Source organism: Felis catus, chromosome C2 (genome assembly GCF_018350175.1).
Source record: "Felis catus isolate Fca126 chromosome C2, F.catus_Fca126_mat1.0, whole genome shotgun sequence".
Lineage (NCBI taxonomy): Eukaryota > Metazoa > Chordata > Mammalia > Carnivora > Felidae > Felis > Felis catus.
This window is the reverse complement of record NC_058376.1, coordinates 79,452,383-79,475,105: the sequence shown is the minus strand read 5'-3', so window position 1 is coordinate 79,475,105 and position 22,723 is coordinate 79,452,383. Positions and strand designations below refer to the sequence as shown.

At 47.7% G+C, this 22,723-nt stretch overlaps 1 protein-coding gene and 1 long non-coding RNA gene across 9 annotated transcripts in view; one reads left to right on the top strand and one right to left on the bottom strand.

The window, feature by feature from the left end:
* LOC101096257 (LIM domain containing preferred translocation partner in lipoma) overlaps positions 1-22,723 on the top strand; it is a 692,709-nt gene that overhangs the window by 52,594 nt on the left and 617,392 nt on the right. For 4 of the 7 annotated variants that reach the window (XM_023260309.2, XM_045036388.1, XM_045036386.1 and 1 more), the window contains exon 2: positions 16,632-16,754. The gene's annotated coding sequence lies outside the window, so the exon portion shown is untranslated. Of the gene's footprint in view, positions 1-4,237; positions 4,391-12,752; positions 12,772-16,631; positions 16,755-22,723 lie in introns of those variants that run through there. The other 3 variants (XM_019839993.3, XM_045036389.1, XM_045036387.1) reach the window with 2 other exon arrangements.
* Positions 224-12,630, bottom strand: LOC111562254. 2 transcript variants are annotated; one of them, XR_002745310.2, is made up of 3 exons: positions 10,806-12,630; positions 4,391-4,554; positions 224-3,359 (listed from the first exon to the last, which is right to left on the bottom strand). It is a non-coding gene; the product is annotated as an uncharacterized LOC111562254 (long non-coding RNA). The 2 variants fall into 2 exon arrangements; XR_002745311.2 differs by lacking the exon at positions 4,391-4,554.

Sequence of the window (22,723 nt, the reverse complement as noted above, 5' to 3'; positions counted from 1 at the left end):
ATAGCTCTTCATGGCTTGGCCTCACATCCTGCCTTTTGCCTGGACTGTCCTTTGTCACTGCGCCCGTCTCACCCTCTTTGAATACCTAGCCTGGAAGTCTGTGCCTCCCATTGAGGATACCCTCCTGAAGTCTGAACTTATGGAGTAGGCCACCCCTCGTTGCACATTGGGTCTCGTAGCCCTTTGCTGCACCGTCCCTGGGGATTCAGGCACACACTCTTAATAGGTATGCACACACCTCTGTGATAAATTTATTTAGTGCCTGTCTCCAATGTGAAGCACAAGGAAGGAGATGATAAGGTGCAAACCAGGAAATAATCATCACTGAGCTGTGTGCTCACCAGCCTTGGGCATGGATTTCTGGGGCAGATCTGGCCCTTCCCATGCACGACGATGATGACTTGGACCTTTGCAGACACTGAGGAGCATCCTGATGACCAGCGTGTTGGCAGGGGCCTGAAGGACACCAGACCAGTGGCTGTGCTCTCCGAGCTTCCCCGGGTCCCTTCCGCCCCCACGAGACCTGCAGCGGGAGCTCTGGTACGCAGGCACACCTCTCCGTTGCCTGGGCTGCATGCATTCCAGGTTGAGCCTCTGTGAGATGTGTTCGGATGTTTAATGGTTTGCTGATTTCCATCTTTTTGGTGTCTGAAGCTTGAAATACCCTGTGTCCTTGATTAATTCATGCTTGGGAGCCTCCTCAGTGCTCTCTGGTAAATAGCTCGTTCCTGTACGTTTATTTCCCTGTGGGCTTATTGCAGAGGGACTGGAGCCTGTATTTCTAACAACTTCTCCAAGGAGAACGTCGTAGGTCATGTTTCCGGAACTGAGACTCTCGGAGGGTCTCCCAGACATCCCTCTCTCCATTACCTCCTTTCGGGCCGGCATTTGCTTGTAGCTGAAAAGGGAGCACTGTCTTGAGAGTCCTGTTGGCACATGCGACTTGGCGGCTGAAAATCTGACAGTTGATGCTGAGGTTCAGCTACCAGTGAGAAGCACACAGACAGAAACCTGTAGAACATCAGATCATTTCCCTTTCGTTCCCAGAGCCTTAATGTTTCTTTGTCTCGAGGATGACCTCACCGCTTTTTTGTATTTGTAATGGAATGCACAGTCATTTACAAGTAATCACACAATAATCCCTTACACTTTTGGAACGCCTTCCCGTTTTCCAGAGGGTTTTAAGTCTCATTATCTCATTTGATCCTCGTAACTGCTCTGGGAGGAGGCAGAAGGGCCATTTTAATCTCTAATTTTCAGGTGTAGAAACTGAGGCTTAGGAAAGTTAAAGTTGGCCAGGGGTCATACAGTTAGTACTTAGCAGAGTTGGAACTGTTAGTCGTCTAACTTCTAAACCAGCATTCCTCTAATTACTTACTGTTGGTGTGACTTTAGGAATATACTTCACCTCTCTGAGCCTCAGTTTTCCTGTCACGTAATTGGGTACAATACTCCCAGTGGAGTTGCCAGTAGGGATTAAATGAGACTGTCTGGGAAAGCATTTATCAACTAGTAAAGCATGTTGCTAATGTGAGGCATCATTGCTGCATGTGCCCTGACTCCAAGCCGTGCCATCAGAACTGCAGCACAAAAGAACATTTTTTCCCCCGATTTGTAAAGACAATGAAGTCCAGAATGGTGCCGGGGTAGTTAGTCAGGGATCACGAGCTCCCAGCCCTGCGATCAGCAAGCTGGCACTGCTGTCCTGCCTGTAGGCTGCTTGGTTATTATTCTGAGAGCGTTTGAGTTGGCAAGGCCCTCTTTTCCTGCAGAGCTCTCTCTTAATGTTCCTTGGAACAGCCATGTATCCTGGAGACAATGCTAGGTCTGGCAGGACAGGAGACCAGGAATGGGGAGCCGGGAATGGGATCCACAGCCCTGAGCTCTGTCCACAAAGGGTGGGAATGTGGCCGAAGAAATGGTCTCGAAGATGTCTCTCCTCTCATTTCTCAGGGACTGGGATTTCACAGGGCACGTCTTGTGAGTCCACAAGGCCAGGGGTCCATGTGCAGAATGGACTGCTTAGCAATAGTACTTCCTGGAAAAGCCTGAAAAGGATGGATTTCAAGGTGGCACCAGATACATTAGGAGCAAGCAGGGTGATATGGTCAGGAAACGGCCGGAGTGACTCAGGGTTGAGATCTTGGGCAGCTTCGTTTCTGTATCCGGATTCACCTACAAAAATTCCAAGCCAATGGAACAGACATCGGTTGTTCATATGGTTCAAAGAGGCAGAATGAGGCACGGGAAAGCCAGGAGCCGGACTTGGTTTCCGTATAAGGAAGAACTTTCTGTTGGAAAGATGGAATTTGCAGCTGTAAGAGATGATGGTCGCCACCTCACTGGAGATGTCATGGACACCATGGGGGGGGGGCAGGATTTATAATCAGGCGGGACATCGGGCTTAGTGGTCTTCTCTCCTCTCAAGATCCCAGAGCCAGTGGTTCGCAGTGGTCAAGAGGAAGAGAGGCACACATATGTTAAGGAATGAGGGTCCCTTTTGTGAATATGGAAGCTGGTCTCCAAGTGCTATTTTTGCAAAATGGAGGGTAGACACAGACTCTTTGTTCTTGGTTTTCATACCTATCTCTGTAGTCTGCTTACTCCCTGGTTTCCAGAGTTCCCAGGCCATCTGTGGGCAGCTATTTTCCATGGAATGTCTTTTCCCTCTGCTGGTATGTTTCTGCTGGAATATTGGAAGGGACTCTGAGCTCCTGACAGGATGACAGTCTTTCTACAGAACCACAAGTCACAGGGCTCCATGTCCAGTCTTCTCAGTTACAAACGAGGATCATCCTTTTACCCTCCTCAGACTGCCTCTGGGACCTCTGGGGAGGACCGCAGTGGCCGGGATTCTGTGCTGAGTTATGGTTCTGGCATGTGCCGGAAGGTTCTCTGATCCTGTTTCCCTACCTCATTTAATAATCACTTATATTTGTGCTCATTTATTAAACACGCAATAAATAAGAAATGCTTGCTGCTTTTCAGGTATTTATGGCATGTTCGCCAAAAGATAAAACAAGTAATCAGAATAAGTGTGCTGTGACTCTTTGGATAGACCAAGTAGAAGCTGCTTGTAGCACACGTAGTTGGACAGTTTTGTGATATTGACCCCGTTTGTAGATGAAAGAATATAAACCCCAAGAGAACTGATTTTTCCAAAATCTTAAGGAGTGGGCTGACCTGGGCTTAGGGCTTGGGTGCCTTGGCCCTCTGAGTAGTGCTATTCATTGCTTGAAGACTCCCCCAGGGATGAGAACTAGCTGCCTCATGGTTCAGGCCAGGAGGTGGGTGGTGATTCTGAAAAATTGGTACATGGCACGCAGAAAGCCTTTGCAGCCAACAGTAGAACAGGATCCCTGTAAGAAACAGAACCACTGGGATGAGCAGACCCCTCCTCCCCTTCACCGCCATTTTCCCCTGCACCCCATCTCTCTCTCTCCTTTCTCTTCTGCTAATTCAGTCTGGAGTCCTTTTTAGACCAGATCCGTTCCTGACTGACTTTACTGGTTCAATTTAGTTCTCAAACACTTCTCAGGACCTTCTGATGGGAAGTAATCATACCAATTAAATTGGGCATTCAGCCCTCCTTCCTCCTCAACAGTGTTCTTCTGAAAGTCTGGTTTTATTCTGGGTTTCTGTGCCTGGTTTCTGTCCTACGAGTAACTCATGCGAAACTATGTTCCCAGGAGGATTCTTGGCCCAAGGGAGTCCGGGAATTGGGGCCAAGGGTGGGGATTATTTTAGGGCTCATCTGCCATCAGAAGACTTGTGGATTGGATTCTTGGTGACCACTTAGGGTGCATCTCCCCCAGATACCACCCTCCTCCTCTGAATGAATAGATTGACTCCATAAATGTCAGTGCCTTCTAGATGGCCCCATTCCTCAGGTGAACTTAAAGTCTTGCAAACCAGTCACTTCCTTGTTTGGACTGGGTGCCTTTTTCCTGTAACAGTCAGCCTGTGCAGATTGAGACTCTCCTTCTTTTGGGGTTAATCATCTACTCCGATTAAGGAATTCTGTCATAAGTGGGGGCATGTTCTTCAAGTGCCAGAGGAGAGAAGGGTGAGTTTTCTGACATCCTCTAGCCTGCTTCTCCATATATGGAAATGTTTACCCACCACACTGATCTATTGGAAGAGGAGGAGGTGACTCAGGGTTTAGGAGAAGCAGGATTTGAATTCTTGTTTCCAGAAACAAAGTCGCCCCCTTCCCCCCTCCCCCCGCCGTCCCCTCCATTCCTTTGCCCCTTGTACTGGAAGCTGAGGAGAGAATGTTTCAGTGCTGTTCCCCTCAGGCCTTGGGACCACCTCCTTGCAGTGGGACTCAGGGTGTGTGAGAGGGAGTGAGGGCCAGCGGAGGGCCAGCTGCCTGTGGGGCCCAACTCACGTGAGTACATCCTTATTGACAGAGCGAATGGCCTTTCTGCTCGCAGACCTGGGGCTTGCAGGGTGATGGGACATGTTGCTGGGAGCGCTGGCCACTTTAATTTGGGGTGTGGACAGCTGCTTTCCCAGGGGAGCTCTTCTTTCCGTGGGATTTGGAGGTGGACTCTGCCCGAGGGAAAATTGTATTTGTATGTGAAAAAAATATGAGAGCTATTTCCTCCCACCTGAGGCCTAGCCAGAGTTGGGTAGGAAGGTAATTTGGGAGTGTTGTCGTCTGTCTGTCTGCTAGGTTTAGAGCAACAAGCCCGAAGGACGTTCGTGGACACTTGGGGAGGGGTAGTCTTAGCTTGGAAAGCAGAGTTATGGTTGGCCTTAAGGGCATAAAAATGTGGCCATATATGCAGCATTTGCATGGCATCCACGGTCTGGAATAAATACCCAGTGAGCAGGACGTTGTGTGGGTTGGAAGGAGTCTTAGAGATGATTCGGCTTGTCGCCTCCTTTTGCAGCAGGACGGTGGGCAGTGCAGGGCCTGGGAGCTAAGCTAACTCACCCTGCGGGTACAGGGCTGATTAGGTGGGATTAGAACCCCCGGGCTCCTGGTTCTCGATCGTTCTTCCTTCTGCTACAGTTCAGCTGCCCCTGCAGGCAGAGGCGGAGAAGAGCGTGCCCATTTTGCAGATGAGGAAATGGGGACTCTGGATGCCAGAGTTGCCTCCACTTACTGATCTGATTGGTGAGACTGAGAACTAGCACCTAACTGCCCCAGTTCAGACCTCTTTCTGTCAGGTTACATGGGCTTTTGTTGTTTGTAAAATTCCCCCCCCCCCCCTTTTTTTGCTTTCTACTTATTCTGCTTTCGGTCATGTGAATGTTGTTTGAATGTGGGCTGCTGCCTTCTGACCTGCTTTGGCTTCTAGATCTTTTTCTTTCCTGATTTCCTAGAAGGGAGTGATAGCTTGTCCAAAATGCAGAACCGGGGAACAGAGACCCCTACTTCAGTTTCTCCCAGAGGGTAGAAGTTATGCACAGACCTTGAAAGAGACTGAGCAGGGAGGGCTTTCTTGCTTAGCTGTCAGAATGCTGCAGTGTAATTCCCATCGAAAGGTGAGCTTGACTCTGAATGGATTTTATACACAGGCACAGACACATATTATAGACAGACACACACACACAGACACACACACTCATAGGCATATACACAGGTGCACATACATATAGACACACACACAGGCATACACATGGTTACACATACACATAGACGCACACTCGTAGACACACACACACACACACACACACACACACACACACACACACACTTCCTTGCCTTGATACAGCTTTAAAGAGAGACTTAGAGGGCACCACCCTCTCTTAACAGCCCGCCAGATGTTACATGGCCATGAGTAGTTCTTTGCAGTCAGTTTGGGTTCTGGTGAACCTGGGAGCACTTTTCTTCAATTCAGGGAAGACGCTGGAGATGTGTCTCGGGGCAGCACTTTCACACCGGTGGCATTAGGCGGCGGATCCTAATAGCTCAGGGGAGTGCTCGGAGACCCAAGTCTGTCCAGTGTTGAAGGGAGGCCAAGCAGTTCCCTAAGCCGCTCTAGAATGCCAGGGAGGCAGGACCCCAGGACCCTGCGCACAGTCTGTCTCCTGCTCCATGATGGTAGCTGGCCTGCGTATAGCCCTGCTCGCCGGGTGGGAGGCAAGAAGGCTTGGGTTTGAGGCAACAGGGCTTGGGGTCCCCCCCACACCTGCTATGGTGGTGACAGACAAGGGCACCAAGAGGTTAGGGTTGGTGGTGCAGGTGTATGGGCTGTTACTGTTCGGAAGGAGAACTGCCATGAATTGATTGCTTTCTGAATGCCAGGCATTGGGTTAAGCACTTGACCTAAATCATTGAGTCACTATTATCCCTTCCCATGTGTAGGTGCTGTTTTTTTTTTAACTTTATTTTTAATTTTGGTGAAGTACACATTTACCATCTAACCATTTTAAATGTACAGCTCCGGGGTGTTAAATGCAGCCACCTGTCCGGCAACCCGTCTCCAGAACTCCTTTCATTCTGCAAAACTGAGCCTCTGGACCTACTAAACACTAACTTCCCATTCCCCTTCCCCTCGGCTCTGACAATTGTCCTTCTACCCTCTGTCTCCATGAATTTCTAAGCACCTCGCATGAAGTGGGATCCTACAGTATCGATTCTGTTGTGGCAGCCTTATTTCACTTAGCATAATGTCTGCAAGGTTCATCTGTGTTGTAGCACGTGACAGAATTACATACATACACACCGCATTTTGTTGACCCACTTAGGTACTGTGTTTTACCTTTTTATAGAGGAAGAGCCTGGGGGGTTGAGTTGCCCAAAGTCACCCAGTCGGTAGTGGAGCTGGGATCTGAACCCAGGTTGTGTGACTTCAGAGTGCGTGTGGTCAGGGGGAAGTGGATATTTGATTTTAGTTGGCAAGAGTGTGACAAACTAGGGTGGTTCTTAACCGGATAGTGATACCTCCTCACACCTTGCTGTGACATTTCAGTAACCGAGTGTTCCAAAGGACTGTACATGGGTATTTCCTTCCATTTTCTATCGGTCTCTGCGAAGCTCAGAGCCAAATGTGAAGCCCACCTCTGGCAAATGGTATGAGACGTATGACTCTTCTTTTTTTTTTAATTTTTTAAATGCTTGTTTATTAAAATAATTTTTTAGTGTTTATTATTGACAGAGAGAGACAGAGTGCGAGCAGGGGAGGGGCAGAGAGAGAGGGAGACAGAGAATCCAAAGCAGGCTCCAGGCTCTGAGCTGTCAGCACCGAGCCCAACATGGGGCTAGAACTTACGAACTGCGAGATCATGACCTAAGCTGAAGTGGGACACTTAATTGACTGAGCCACCTGGGCACCCCAAGACTCTTCTTTTTTGTAATCCCTGTCCTTTTCCTTCACCTTATTTTTCTATCTCACTCCCCAGTTTTCTCACCATAAAAAAATCACGAATTACATGCATTTCTGTTAGGTACTTCAGAGCAGATCCTTTAGGGAACAAGACAGAGTATATAAATCAGTTACATGCTATCAGGCATTTTTGTTATTACGATGTCTAAGGAATAGCTAGTCTGCACAGCAGTGGACAGAGACTACAGTTGTGATTTTCTGACCTGGCTCTGTTGCTGACCCAGTGTTTCACTTGGGTGATGCTGCTGCTTTCTGTTCTCAGTTTTGCCACCTGTAAGATGGGACCGCCGTTGACAACAGGGAACATTCTGTCTGTGCTGAGCCCACATGGGGTGTTCTACATGATCAATCTCCTTCTATCCTCCCAGCCCTCCTATAGCCGAGTGCTGTTAACCCCATTTTACTTGAGAAAAGTGAGGTCTAGAGAAATGGGAACACTTTCCTAAACTCCTACAGCTCCTGAGTAGCAAGCATTACTGATCGTCATCGACTCCAGAGCCCAGGACGTTATCCACAGTTCTGGGCGACTTGCCCTTAGCAATCGGTAAGGTTTCTGTCACTGGTGGTATGTATTCATCTAATTTTATTAAATGTTTATTGGATTCCCACCTATGTGCTTCATACTGTTCTGGGCACTGATCCAGCCCTGGGTTTAGAGTGAAGGAAAAGACACATGGGACAATAATTCCTTGGTCCTTTATATTCTAGTTAGGGGTGTGTGGAGAAGGCAGATAATAAATGAACCTGTAAATAGAAGGGAATGATAAGTAACACGAGGATTCACACAGGGCACTAAGGCGGTGAGTGAATGGAGGAAGGGATCTGGGAGGTGATGTTTAAGCTGAGGTCTGAATGACAAGGAGTCAGTCGTGCAAAAGTCAGGGGGAAGAGCCATGCAGAAGGTGCGGTCAATGCCAAGGCCATGGAGTGGGAATGAGTTTGCCCTTGAGGAATGGAAAGGGCCCAGAATGCTAGGAGGTAGTGGGTGGCCGAGGAAGAAGCATGCCAGGAGGGCGGGGAAAGGGCTGCTGGGTGTAAGTAAGCTAGACCAGGGGCTTGACCCGAATCTAGGGGTGATGGGGAGCATCATTCAGCTCGCTGTCAGGGGGATGGATTGCAGGGAGTGGGGCAAGGGTAGAAGCAAGGGGGTCAGGAGGAGACTCTTGCCGTCAGTAGGCTTGAGGTGGTGGTAACTTTGATTAGGGTGGTGGAAATGGGGCCAGAGAGAAGTGACTTGGCTCACGACATGTTTTGGAGGGATTGTCTACGGGACGTCAAGGGCAGTTTCCTTCAGAGTAGTGTCAAGGTCAATGGGCAGGAATCTGGGAGACCCTGATGGAGGTGAAAATGTGCAATGCAGGAGGTGGGAGGTGCAGAGACTTGCAGCTGATTCAGACTAAGGAGTCTGTGTGCTCCCTGCTTTAGTTTCTAACCTTGAACTTCTGGCCGGGGAACAGAGGGCAGGGGCTTCCTGCCTCTGACTTCCTGGCTGAGAGCTGCTGGAACGCCCCAAAATAAGCCCTGCAGAACATGCCGCTTCCTTTGCTCTCCTTGGGTATTTGTATAAAGCATTCTTTCCCACCAAGAATACGGAACATTCAGAGTGATGCTGGCTTTGTGGGCCGTATTTAACATATTGTTTTCCCTTGATGGGTCGTCCAGATTCTTGCCTCTTGCAGATTCCCTGCTAGGAGCCTTCAGCCACCCTATTAGATGGGAATGGAAGGCTTGGGGTGGGGGGGCGGGGCATGGAAGAGCTGGGGCTTCAAGGCCCCACCTTGGCTTGAGGACCGTGGTCCAAGCGTACCTCCCAAACCTCCTCTTTCATTTACGTTTGATTTCACACTTGCCGGTCCTCGCTTCCCCCTCTGTGGTTCCTTTAAATGGGATGGGCTTTCCTGTAAATCCCCCATGTTTCAGTGGCGTGGAGGAACTGGTCTCAGAGAAGTTCGATGATTGGCCAGTGTGAGGTTGTGTCTGAGTCAGGCTGGGAATCTAAGATTCCTGAACGAGCCTGTGCTCTGGCCACCGGGCCAGAGTGACTCCACATGAGACCTCATGCCCTGGGTGTCTCATGGCAGTCCTATACTGCACTGGGCATGAGCCGGGAGATGCTCAGAGATCGTATTCTGAATCACCTGCAATTCACTTCTGGGCGTCTTCACATGCTCCTCTTTGAATAGTTTGCCGTCTGTATTACCATTTTTTTTTTTAAACTCTAGCATTATCTCTTAAAAGCAGTGTTTTGTTTTTGCTCATTTGAATTTCTTTTAAAATCTCTTTCATATTGCCCATTCATTTAGTCAACAAACATTTATTGAGTTCTTACTGTATGCCAGGCATTGTGCTAGGTGCTGGGGACTGATTCAAAGATAATTTGGAGGCGTATGGAAGGGGAGTGGATAATTACAGCACAGTGAGAGAAGTGCTATAATAGAGGGATATGTAAAGAGCTAGAAATAGCACTATGAATAACATCTCTGAACAAATTGCCTTCTTTTTTCCTTTTGGATTATTCCCTTATGTATATTGCCCAAAGTGGGATTACTGGGTCATTTAAAAGATGAAAACAATTTGGCACAAAAGGATGTAATGACTTGCCTGGGGGAATACAGATCAATTTTCAACGGGGGCGGGGGGGGGGGGATTGTTGACAACTCCAGTTTTAGATACTTTACCGGGAGGATTGTGCCGTTTTTATACCACCTCTGTCATCATGGTGGCTTTCAGGGGGAGTACCTATTCTAAACATGTCAGGCTGCATGTAGAAACACATATCCTTCTATTTAATTTCACAAATTAGTTGTTAATTCTCACAAGAACTCATAGATATATGAGTAGGATGGTTCCTTCCATTTTACAAATGAAGAAATTTAACTTTTCTAAAAGGAAGGGACTCGCTCAGGGTTCCATTGTTAATTCTTGGAGAATCCAGAAATCAAGTGTAGATTGATTCTATGACTCCTGTCCTGCTCTCTGTACTCCGTTCACCACGTCGGGTGCTTGTGCCCCAGCTAGGGTTTGGGAGTCATTTGATGAGCTGTAGGGATTCTTCTCAAGGAGGGCAGAATGTACTAGAAGAGGTGTAGAAGTTCAGACCTCCAGAGGGGCCAGTGTTCCTGTGTATATTGATCAGAAGGGACCTGAAGGCCCGTTACTCTTGACCCCGGCCCAGATCCTGGAAGGTGAATGTATGGTGGCCTTAGCACGATAGCACAGGACCCCAAGTAGAGCTGGAAGCATCCACTGTTCTGCTTGGAAACATTGTTTTCCTAGTATGTTCAGCTGTGTGTCCCTGACTGTAAATTTCTTTATTTTGCCATTTAGAAGTAAGAACTCGTGCCCTTGGTCCCTGGCCCATCATCGTCAGACAGCAATGCCTGTCCGCTGTGAGGCTTTGGCTCGCTCATCCCTAAGACACCCATGTTCCCTGCCATTTTCCAGACGTACCCTGCTTTTTCTCACCTTCATGCTTTATCTCATGCTGTTCTCTTAGCCTGAGGGGCCCTCCTCTGTCTTCATCCAGAGACCTTCTGTTCCTCTTAAACACTTCTGCCTGGATGGCCACCTTCTGACTGAGGTGACCTGTGATCACCATCTACTCTCCACCGTTCACACTGCCCCATACTAGAAAGGATCTCTCTGTTCTCTCTTCTGCCAGCTCGCATCACAATGGGCTGTGGGGCAATAGAGTATATAGCTCTATGGTGATTCTGAGCATTCAAATCTTGGCTGTGGCACTTCTAGCTGTGTGATCCGCCAGGTCAGTTAACCTGCTTGAGCCCGAGGTTCCATATCCGTCAAATGGGTTAAGAAATCACATTGAGTCACAGGGTTATTTGTGAGGATTTGTATCACCTGTCCTTCTTCCATGGTACTCACCATCTCCTACTTGGTTTATGTTTTATCCCTCCTTCTAGACCAGGAGCTCCTTTTTGGGCAGGAAGTGAAAAACATCTTGCCTGTGCCTTTAACAAATGGGACTGCTGCAAAGGCTCCTTTAAGGGAAAGGTTCCATAGGACCTAACTGGTGACGTCAGGGCAGGCTCCTTACTGGTTGGAGGCCCCGGTCACATGGTACCAGGCCTGGACGGAAGAGCTCCGTGATAGGGAGCTTTGGGCACACACAGGGTGTGCTGGATAGGCCTCTGGCTTCTGCTTAGTTAACAGGAAAGAGGCTGGAGCCTGTGTTCGGCCCGTGTTCTGGTTCATCAGGTTGGGTAGTGCTGGCATTTCCCTGAAGGCAGAGTGGAAATCCTGCCTGGAACAAGAGACGTGGTGTCTTTTCTGGGTCTTTCATGGTTGGGAGTTCCAGACTAGAGGGAAAGGTCCACCGACGTGTGGGTTGGGGCACCTCTGAGAGCCACCCACTTGTCTGACTTCTCTGTGGGTGGGGCCATGGAGAAGGGGTCCATTGGGAGGAGGAAGCTGTCCTTCAGACCCTCCCACCCTCCCTGTGCTTGGAGGCTCAACGGAAGGGCCGTCAGTTCTTAAAGGGGTAGCTCTGCTATTTAACTTTCTCCTGCGTCATGTCCCGGGACGCAGTACCCATGAGTGTCAAGATCCAAGTGCTTTAGCCTGGCACATAAGGTCCTTCATGTCTTGGCCGCAACATTCCTTTGCAGCCTCGTCTCCCACCGCATCCCTCCGTGTGCTCTGCCACTGGCCTCAGCAGATTAGTCACTTTCCCTAAGAACAGCCTGAACGCCTCCTTACGGCGCTTAGCATGTCTTGTTCCCTGGGCCTATTTTCCCCCTCCTCATTCATGGAAATCCTGTTGGGTGTGCAGGCTCGATTCAGAAGTCATCATCCACGGAGCTCTTCCAGACCCTCAAAACAACGTCGCGTGGACTTGTGCTTTGCACACTTTTCAGTGTTTTCGAGCGTGTGCCCGCCCGGTGAGCCTGTGAGCTCTTTGAGAGCGCCAGGCGGGCCTGACTCAGCACCTGCAGCTGTTGGGTCCATACACGGTGCCTCATTAAGGACAGGAGGTGCTAGCAAGTGTCTGTTTTGAGCACCTGCGAATGCAGGGCACATGACATCGTGTCAGCTAACAGTTGTGCCGGAGGGGTGTTCAGAAGCTCATTCTTGGGTTACCCGCGGTGTGTTTGATCGTGAGCCCAGCCATTGGAATTCTCTTTGTGACTGGCCTGCCGTCAGCTCACTGCTGACCTTTCTCAGGCCTGCTTCCCACATACCCAGCGATGTCTGCTCCGTGCCAGGGCTCTGAGCTTTTTATTTCACTGAAGAACATAGAGCAAGGTGGAAGTCAGGAAGGATTCTGCTTCTCATGTGAACATGTTTGATTTTGAAAGTTCCGGCTTTGTTTTGTATCCCAGAGTTCCTTAAACTGTGAAAATACTGGAGGAATTTTTTAGGATATTTCTGCCTCTAGCGGAATAGCTGCCCATCGTACAGTTGTAACTGCAAGGTAGTAAGATCTGGGTTGTGGGGCTTGATTTTGAAGACTTGGGTTCAAGTCTTGGCTTTACCATTATCAGCCCCAGAACCTTGGGGGGGTTGCCTGACCTCTCTGACCCTCAGTTTCCTCAGTGGGCAATTGGGAAATTGTTCTTACGGGGTTGGTGGGAAGTTTAAATGAGGTTTTGGACATTAAATGGGGATTTTTGTTACTTTTTGATTTGTACATTGGATTTGAAAGCCTTTTTTAAGTTATGATTTTTCTTATTTGGTTATAGTCGACATACAATGTTACATTAGATTCAGGTGTGCATCATTGTGATTCAACATCTTTATATGTTATACCATACTTACCGAAAATGTAGCTACCATCAGTCACCATATGTCGCTATTATAGCGTAATTAACTATATCCCCTACACTCTGTCTTTTATTCTCCGACTTATTCATTTCATAACTGGAAGCCCGCACTTCTACTCTCTTTTACCCACTGTTACCCCTCCCTCCGCCTCCTCCCCTCTGACAACTATCAGTTTGTTCTCTGTATTTTAGGCTTTATTGAAGGATTTATTTATATACTAAATGTTTATTTATTTTGAGAGACGGGAGAGAATGCATGCGTGCACGGTGAGCAGGGGAGGGGCAGAGAGAAGGGGAGAGAGAATCAAGTTTCACACTCAGCATGGAGCCAGATGTGGGGCTCCATTTCATGTCTGTGAGATCATGACCTGAGCCCAAATCAGTGCTTAACTGGCCACTCTTATCGGAGGCCATTTTAAAATAGGACTTCCAAAAAGTTTGCTTTTGAAGGAAATTGCTTGGATGCGGAAGTTGTCACACACTTGTCTTATCTTAGTTTTTGAATGACAAATGAACATCTAACACACTTACGGAACATACATAGCCGGTGAGGCTCTGTTACAGTCCAAGTAAGTTAGAACCACAGAATCTTAAGCTTTGAGAAATCATAGAAACCTTAGAAGACGAGGGGCTGACTGTTCATGCCTGCTGCATGTGGGCTCTGTGCCATGCGTGCTGGAATTGGAATCCCAGGGCACGATCACATAGATCCCGATGGGTAGGTGGTGTTATCCCTGTTTTGCAGACAGGGAAGCTTGAGCTCAGGGAGGTTAAATAATTGACACAAATCCTGTATCAATGCATTCAGCTTCATCTTGCACTCATGGTGGCTTCTAGAAATCCTTTCCCTTTACGGACATGATGAGGCCTGCCTTTGCTTTGTGGATCCTTTACCCTCTCACAGCAGGAGCAGCCCCTGGTTTTAGGCCAGGTACAGCAGTGCAGATCAGCAGTGTCGATGTCCCATCACTTGTTTAATTAATCTGGAAGAGTGTCTTTCCTTTTTCTGCCAAGAATCTGCTCGTTTTGAGCTCCTTTGACTACTCATTCATCAGCCTTTCCTTGTTCTCCCCTTTGGAGACGGATTTGCCATTGCCCATCTCTGGTTTTGAGGTCAGGGGTATATTTAAAGAGGACTTCGTCTTTCCTTTTAAAAAATTACAGGTGGAAAGTACAATTCGTTGAGGATTTCCCATCACGTCCTCCATATATGGGGTGGTGAGAAGAGGCAGCAGTGTGGGGGACCAGGAGTGCTGGCTGTCATCCTGGGTCTGTCACTGATCAGGCAGGGGACTTTGAGCCAAGCCCTCCTTTCTCTGTCAGGGCCTCAGCATCTTCACCTGTAAAGAGCTGAGGGCATTACGAGATGACTCCTAAGATTTTAAAATTCTGCATGTTTTGTGGTGTCAGAGCCATCAATTTCTGCTGAGCTGCATAATCCTGCAGCTGTTTCTCTGAAACTTTTCAATCTTTAGATTTAATCTATTCAACAATGTATAATTTTTTAAAGGGAAGCTTTTATAGACACTTCTGAAATATCAGGGTGGGGGGGGGATAAATGGATGTTAAAAAATAGAAAACAACCAATTAAATAGTATATAGCATGTAATTCTCCTTGGAAACTTACCACGAAATTGAGGAACACTTTAACAACTGGTAATTTAAATTGCATTTGAACTCTGCTAATGGTTTGTTTGCATGGGAACTTCAATCATTTCACAGTGGTTCTTTAGCAAAGCTGCTTGTTCTCTTTATGGAAAAGAAGAAAAAAATATTGACAGAGAAGAGGACTAGGGAAAAGGAGACCACTGTCATTTGTGTGGGGAGGGAAGCTGTCAGGAGTGGGGAGATGGCCCCAAGGGCCAAGGCGGAGAGCCTCTCCTTCCGGTTTAGAAATCTGGGAAGTCTGGTTGCCCTCCGCTGCGGTTGTAGAAACCGTTCTGACTTAGTATCTCCCTTTGCGAGGAGAAGCTTCGGTTTCCTGGGGCTTGGGTGGGGGAGTGATGTCTGTCCTGTGTTTTCCATGAGACTGGACTGTCCATGGGTCCAGGGTGTGCCTCTGCATATGCTCTGTTCCTCAGCAAGTATGAAATGATGGCCTTTCTCATTTCAGTGGAATGGCATCGAGAATTCTGATGTCTTTAAAGACCGCTAGGTCTCAGGAAACTCATTGCTTTGCTGGGCTTATCTTGATTACGTGCCCTTTCCCCGACTTAATTTCTTTCTGCCGTCGGGCTATACTGAGAGCTTCTAGCAGGTGTCCTAGCAAGCTTCTAGAGACTTGGATGTGGCAGTCCTGGTTTTGCCCCAAAGCTGATTGTGTGACCAAGGGCAAGTCCCTCTGCCCAGTGAGTTTTGGTGTCCTCCTCTGTCTAAGTGGCTTAAATTGGGTCCATGGAGCAAGTCCTGGACTGGAGCCCTGGATTGTCTGCCACTAACTGTGGTTCCTAGAGTAGCCACCTCCCGACTCTGGCCCCAGCTTCTCCTGCTGTCAGTTGGAACAATGGAGGTGGGTCATTTTTAAGGTCCCTCCTCACTTTGAGCTTGTCTGAATGTTTGAGGACTGAATGAGATAATATACACAAATGAATTTCATGGATGGTTAAATAATGTGTAAAATGTCAACAATGAAAATGCAAGTAGTGGCTTTTCTAGAATGTGGATTCTACCTGCGTGTACAAAGCACGCATTTTGTAACAGCCTACTGCCTTGGAATATTTGTCTGTGGGAACATGTATCATATACTCCTTAGCAAAATAGTGATAGGTCTTCATGAAATAAAACCTGTAATGAGGACTTACTGGGAGTGTCAAGTTTGTCCAGCTCTCTCCTGCTCACTGGCTGTCATTTTTCAGACAAGGAAATTCAGGTTCAGAGGGGTCACTCAGTCCCGTACTTAGACATTTGTCTCCAAACTCCTATATCTTTTCTATTTTTATTTGTTCAGATTTTGCTCTTAATTTTTTTCTTGGCTGCAGTGTGAATAGCTGGGGCACCTGGGTGGTTCAGTCAGGTAAGCATCCAACTCTTGGTTTCGGCTCAGGTCACGATCTCACGGTTCGTGGGTCTGAGCCCAGCATCAGGCTCCACACTGACAATGTGGAACCTGCTTGGATTCTCTCTCCCTCCTTTTCTCTCTGCTCCTTTCTCTCTCTCTCTCTCTCTTTCTTTCTCAAAATAAATAAATAAGTAAATTTTAAAATTGAAAAAAAAAACTGTGAATATCTAACTATAGATATCTTTCCTCTCTGAGATTATGATGAAGCTGTTTTCTCAGGAGGGCTGGGGTCCCTGCCATCCCTTTTCAGTGTTACTGAGGCAAATTAGTGCAATAGAAATGCCAGGAGCTGACTGGGGGGCTTAGCAGGTGTAGAGGGAAGCCGCCGCATTTTTGGGCGTCAGCTGGCATCATTCCTAGTATGGCTAGCCAGTGAGTTCATAAAACCGAAAAGGTCTAAAGCTGGTAAGATACTAGAGATTTGTAGGCAACCTGTTCTCCCTTTTTCCACAGGTGGGGACCTTGAGGCTCAGAAATAGAACTGAAGACAGAACCCAGTTGCCTGCTTCTCATTTGAGGACTTTTCTCATTGTTCTACTGGGCACTCATCAGAGGGAAGCTATTTTTCCACAATTGGTGAGTCCTACAGAGAAGGGAAGACCTTCTTCTTTTATAATCAATGTTCACGTTTTAATGAGTTTAAAAAATCCAGGCTTTCCTTTTAAAGCATGGGCACTGATAGCTGGGATAGGATAAGAACTAGAGAAGAACCAAACTGTTTTCTTTTTATCTTGAGTTGATTTCATTGGCAATGGACAAAACAGGACAATGCTAATAAAATGTGTGACAAAGCAGAGGCAGGGCAGGACTCAGCTCTTGGAAGGAGGCATGAAGAGAAATTGGAAGAAAATTTGGAGTGATGATGATTTCGGATTGCCAATAAGTGTATTGCTTCCTTCTTTCTCCTTTGGCATGGAGGGAAGCATTCTTGAAATGGAAAGACCAAAAAGAAAATATCAATGAACAGTGTTATGGGCATTTGCAAGGAAAGAAAAGTCGTATTATTGAGTGATTTTTGTTTACCCCTGTGCAAGCTGCTGCTGCTTCTGCGATCTCATTTTATTTTCACAAAAACCCTTTGAGGTAAGGGATGCTAAATTTGCTCAGGCAAAGGGTGTGAACCTTTGTCTTCGAGGGCCTGCTAGAGCTCCAGTGGGATGTGAGTCGGAATCCTGTTCCACACTCAGGGGAAGGGCAAACAGGTAAGGGAAGGTTTCCCTTGTGTTTTGGAATACTTCTGAGTTCAGTGGGTAGGACAGAACATCATGTTCTAGAAGGTAGGAGTGGTGAAAAGAATAATGGTGTGGGCTCCCCTGGGCTGTGCAGAGATCTGAGGAAAACAACTGGAGAATTCTGGGAAAAGCATCCATGTAGAACCTGAGATCTGTGGTCTCCATCCCAAGGACCAATCCCTATGTGCCCTGAGCCCCGGCTGTATTCCAAGCAATAAGCCTTGCCGTGTTTATGGTCTAGTTGTCCCAAACAGAGCAGATGCCGTAGTGATTGGTCAAACCTAACTTTATTTAAAAGTGTAACTGAGTTTATAGTTACATTTTGTCACCTTTTCTTAATCAACTGCACCTCAAAAGAACAACTGACCTCTGTGCCAATAGATCTGCGTAAGATAAAGGGCTGGCATCCAGTCTTTTGACTCTTAAAATCCTTCAGCTTGTTAAAATTTCACACCTGATCTTGAATGTTTTGTCCCAAGCCTGCATTTTATGCATCAATTGTGAAATCTTTGTTACCTGCTCTACTTCCTGAGTTGTTTCAGTGTTTGAAATTAATTGTGATTAATATGAAGAGGTTTACTTGGATTAAAAACAAACCAACCCACCCAGTGTGTAATGACAGAATGGGAGAGAATTCCTAAACAGGAGGAATCCGGAAGACATTCGCAAGTGATTGTTGTCCATTCTAAAATGCCAGTGCAGCCTTGGACTGCATTAAATAGGGTATGTCCTCTAGAACACGGTGGGTGGGGGATCCTGCTGGTAACTGGCAAGTCCAGAGGCAAGGTGGGCTTCGGGGCCAGTCTGAACAGGACTCAGCTCTGTTTCCTATAGCGCTCCTCGCTCTGCCTTCTCTGTGTTGGCTTCCACCTTGGATGTTTCCCCCCGCGGTCAAGAGATGGCTGCGTGCCTCATCCTGGGCCCTATGCCTCCTATGCCCATTGTGGGGAGAGAGCCTTGTCTGCCATGTCCCCATGTCCCTGGGTGACTGCACGTTCCTGCACAGTCACTGAAGCCAAGACGATGAGACTGTGCTAAGTGCCACGTGCACTGGGCCCTCCTCTGGAACGGAGTCTGGAGATGGTCCCACCCAAATCCCATGGCAGCTGCACAGTGGAGAAGAGTGGTCACTCAAAGAATATCTGGGGGCTGCGTGGAGGTGGCGAGAGGACTAACACGATTTGGGTGACCACGAACTTCCTTTCTACCCTCCCGTCAGAGCTCCCCTAGGTTGTCAGCTGGTAGTCTTTGCTTCATTCTCTGAGAGGGATCTTAGCCAGCTGGACTGTCTACACAAGAACGCTGTGAGGCCCGGAAATGATGTCCCACCAGGAACTGTTACAGGAATGAGAGACTCCACTGGAGAGGGCAGAGGGCACACGTGATGATGGCCTTTAAGAATATAAAAGTCGGTCGGAAGAGGGGTGGCATCGCTTGTTCACAAGTGCATCTCGAGTTTGGTGGGATCTCTAGCCCATAATAGGTGCACAGTGCATTTTCATGGCTAGAAAGAATGAATCCGAAGGTGGCGAGTGTTCCTTTCTCCAAGGGTATTCCATTACACACTGGCCATTCGCTGTTGGGGGGTTTTAGGAAATCTAGAGCAGATGAGGCTGGCTACATGGCTTTCTGGGAACAAAACAAGTGCCTGGCAGAATGAGTCTTTCGGGACCAGTAGGGCTTAAGAAGTTTGCGAGTGCATAAAAAGACAGTACGTGCAGCAGAATGGGGTTTTGGAAGATCTGCCAGTTATTAGATGTGCACCCCCAGAAAAACGACATCGCCCCTGCCTTCATTTCCCTGATCTGGGAATTAGGAATGATAATCATTGCTCTGCCTGCCTCTCGTGTTTGCTTAGAGCAGATGGGTTGAGAGATGCCAACCTGTTTTGCAGACTGCGAAGCATGGTCCATACATGATAGATTATTATGGCGGAATGACTCATGTTGAATAGAAAGAAAAATAAGACCGTGTGATGTGCAGTCCCCCAGCACCAAGCCTGCTACGTAGTATATGCCCAGTGTATGTTCTTCCTCCCAACCCTACAGCCCCACCATCCCCAGGATTGGATGGGCGCTAATCTGCCCTCAGTCTTGGAAGCTGGCTTCATGGTAACGGTTGAAGTTGAAATGCAGTTGTGTACTATTATTACTTTTCATATTTGATTTTGCCCTAGGTAGCAGGAAGTGAAAGGAGGTGGACTTGAGAGACATGGAGAACTCTCTATGCTTGAGAAATCTTGAAGCTATAGTCTAGCTGTTAGGCTCTTGCTCTGTTTGATTAGATAATCACACCTCTGTCTAGGCGTGACCGGCCCAGTGGGAGTCCGGAAGGAAATTATTTTCCTCTGTTGATACTAGTGTACAATTGTTGACGGTAGCCAAAGGCTTTCATTTTTAATATTTCCTTTTTGGTCCTTAGAAGGATCAGGTATTAGTCTATGCCGGAAACAAAGCAACAGTCACTTCCGCTAGAGGTGAATGTCTTGGCTCCCTACAATTACTCGGTCAGGTGGTTTCTGGGCACGTGTGACTGTCTGCTGAGCCAGCTTTCATTGCTTTTTATGTTATTGCTTCCAAAATACAAAAAGACTTGCTAGGTCTGAGCAGGAACCCATGCAGCCACCTGGGGCTCTGGCTGTTCTATAACCTAGGGATGTGTTGTAGGAGATGTTTGCTGTCCATAAAAATAAAAGGTAGGGCTCTCTCTGCCTCTTTTGTTTCCTTCCTCCTAATTCCATATTCTTCTACTTCATGAGCTCAGCACAGTGGAGATACCTTCTGTTCTATGTTGGACAGGGCCCTAGGGGGGGTCAGAGGAATTCTCAGGTTCTCCTACATGGATTCCTGTCTGGTGGAAGATGTCTGGTGTCTCATGCATAGGGAACCCATAAGGCCTTTGTAGATTGCTGCTGAATATCTACCCCTCCTTCACAGAGTGTGTGCTTGTTCTCTGCCCTAATCCATTGTTATTCTGGAAGTTAGTAAACTTCAGGGTCTTAAGGATACCACAATGAATTAGGCACAGTCCCTGATCTTGGAGAGAAAGACCTATGCATAAGAAATACCACATTAGAAAGAAAGGTGTTATTTACAGCACACATTTACTAATCACCAGATCCGTTTAAGGCTACATAGTAGGTGCTTGGGAAGTGGAGGTCCTTTACAGCCTCAGTTCTCATGGGGCTTGTGTAAAAGGTTGGGAGCGTGGAAAGAATCGGGAAGGTCGAAGAAAGCTCCCAGGAGGAGGCGATCTGATCTCAAAACCAAGTCCAGACTACTGGCAGGGTGAGCCTGTGGACATCATTTGGTCCCTAGGGCTGGGCAGGTTCTGAGGGTAGAAGTAACTGACAGCAGAATATGGCTGGGCAGGTAAAGAGTCTGTCATATTCCATGTGTGGTTCAGACTCCAGTTTATTTTCCACTCACTTGCTGCAGCCAAAAGTGTCATGTTGACTTTGAGTTGAACTGACATTATTTCCATGGTCCTCTCTGTGTGGCCAGAGCACGCCTGGGTGTGTGTCACCAAGTGGGAAAGCATCTCAGTATTCATGGGGAGGGCCAAGGGTTTCTCCCAGGAGTTCCTGATAGCTGATCTCTTCTGGTCTACTTCCTGGGTATCCTGAAAAATGGTGGAGTTGCTAGGGACCGGGACTGGGGCTCTCATATGCGGCCCCTGTCTTTGTTATCTATTGCTGCATAACAGACCCCAAACTTAGTGCTTAAAGCAGAGAACATTTATTATCTTGTACTCTTTGTGATTTGGAAGTTGGGAGCAGCTTAGATGGGAGGTTCAGGGTCTCTCCTGAGGCTGCAGTCTACGTGTCTGCTGCATTGCAATTTCATCTGAAGGCTTAGCTGGGGTGGACCAACCCCCAAGCTCAATCACATGATCGTTGGCAGGATTCAGGCCTTCGCAGTGGTTGGACTGAGAGCCTCAGTTCCTTGCTGACTGTCAGCTAGAGGCTGCCTTCAGGTGTTCGCTATGAGAGCCTCACCATAGGGCAGCTCGCAACATGGCGACTGCCTTCCCTCCGAGCAAGTGAGCAAGAGAGAATCCCCCAGATGCAAGCAGCCGCAGCCTTTCTGTAGCCTCGTCCTGGAAGTGACACACGTTCCTTCTGCCTCATTCTGTTTGCCTGAAACAAGTCACTAGATCCAGCCCACGCTCAAAGGGAGGGATTGCACAAGGGCATGAAGACCAAGAGACGGAGTTCTAGGAGGCCATCTTAGGGGCTGTCTGCACAGATACTCTAGGTTACAGGGCATGTGCTAAGGTGAGAGCAGGAGCTACATGGCACCGCTGGAGAAACCCAGCACACCTCTGCGGACCCGCTTTACTTGAAGATTGTGGGCGAGAACTCCATTTAAAATCTGAATATAGACATTGAGCTAGAATTGCACAGAATGAAACTTGGCGTGGCTTGTCAGAGGAAGATCGCAAGTTTTCAGTTAATGCTGTGCCCCTATACCTCTATATTTTTACCCTCCTTACCAGTTAGAGCTGCTTCTTGCTTAAACTTTTTGCTGTACAGGTGAGACACCAAGACCTGGAGAGGGGACAAACTCTTCTGCGGCCACGGAGCCATTGGCAGCCATTGGAGGGACCCGCTGAAGCTCCTTTGTCTCTGGCCCAGTGCTTCTCGTTCACCATCCTGCACTGTCTGTCTTTCCGAATCAGTCCATACAGACTTTAGGCCTGGTTACTCTGCTTTTTGCAACCTCTGTCCAGTTCCAGAAATAGATTAGGGGAAAATAGGTTCAGATTTGGAGTCTGGAGCCTTCATGTTGTCCCTTTAGTTCAATTTCAGGGTCTACATCTCCTGTTGGGTCCGGCTGTGTCCTGAAAAGTTGCGTTAATCAGTGTTACTTGGCTCAGTGTGCCTCGGCAGTATGAATGACATTTGTGTTAAGAACACTGAACCGATACTCAGTATTGCTGTGGGACTGACAGGATCAGACACGAAAAGTCAGCCAATACCTTCTGTCTGGCAGCAAGTTCTTTTCTAGAGCGTCCGTTTCCCCCCCACCCCCCAACCAAACTGTCTTTTCTAAAACCAAATCTGGCAGTCCATTTTATAGAGGATGGCAGGTTCCTTTAGAGTCTTCCTTAACATTCCTCAAAAGTTAATGGAAATGGAAGACTTAAAAATTATGGTCAAGGTCGTTAGTAGCCCTGCAGCCAAACTAAGGAAAGCCTGCTCGGGTCAGTAAGACTGTGGCTGGCCAGAAGGTCAATATGACTCCCCCGCTCCGTGGCCCCTTTGACTCTCAAGATGTTTTGATACTATTAGTGCTTTCAAAATGTGGCTTG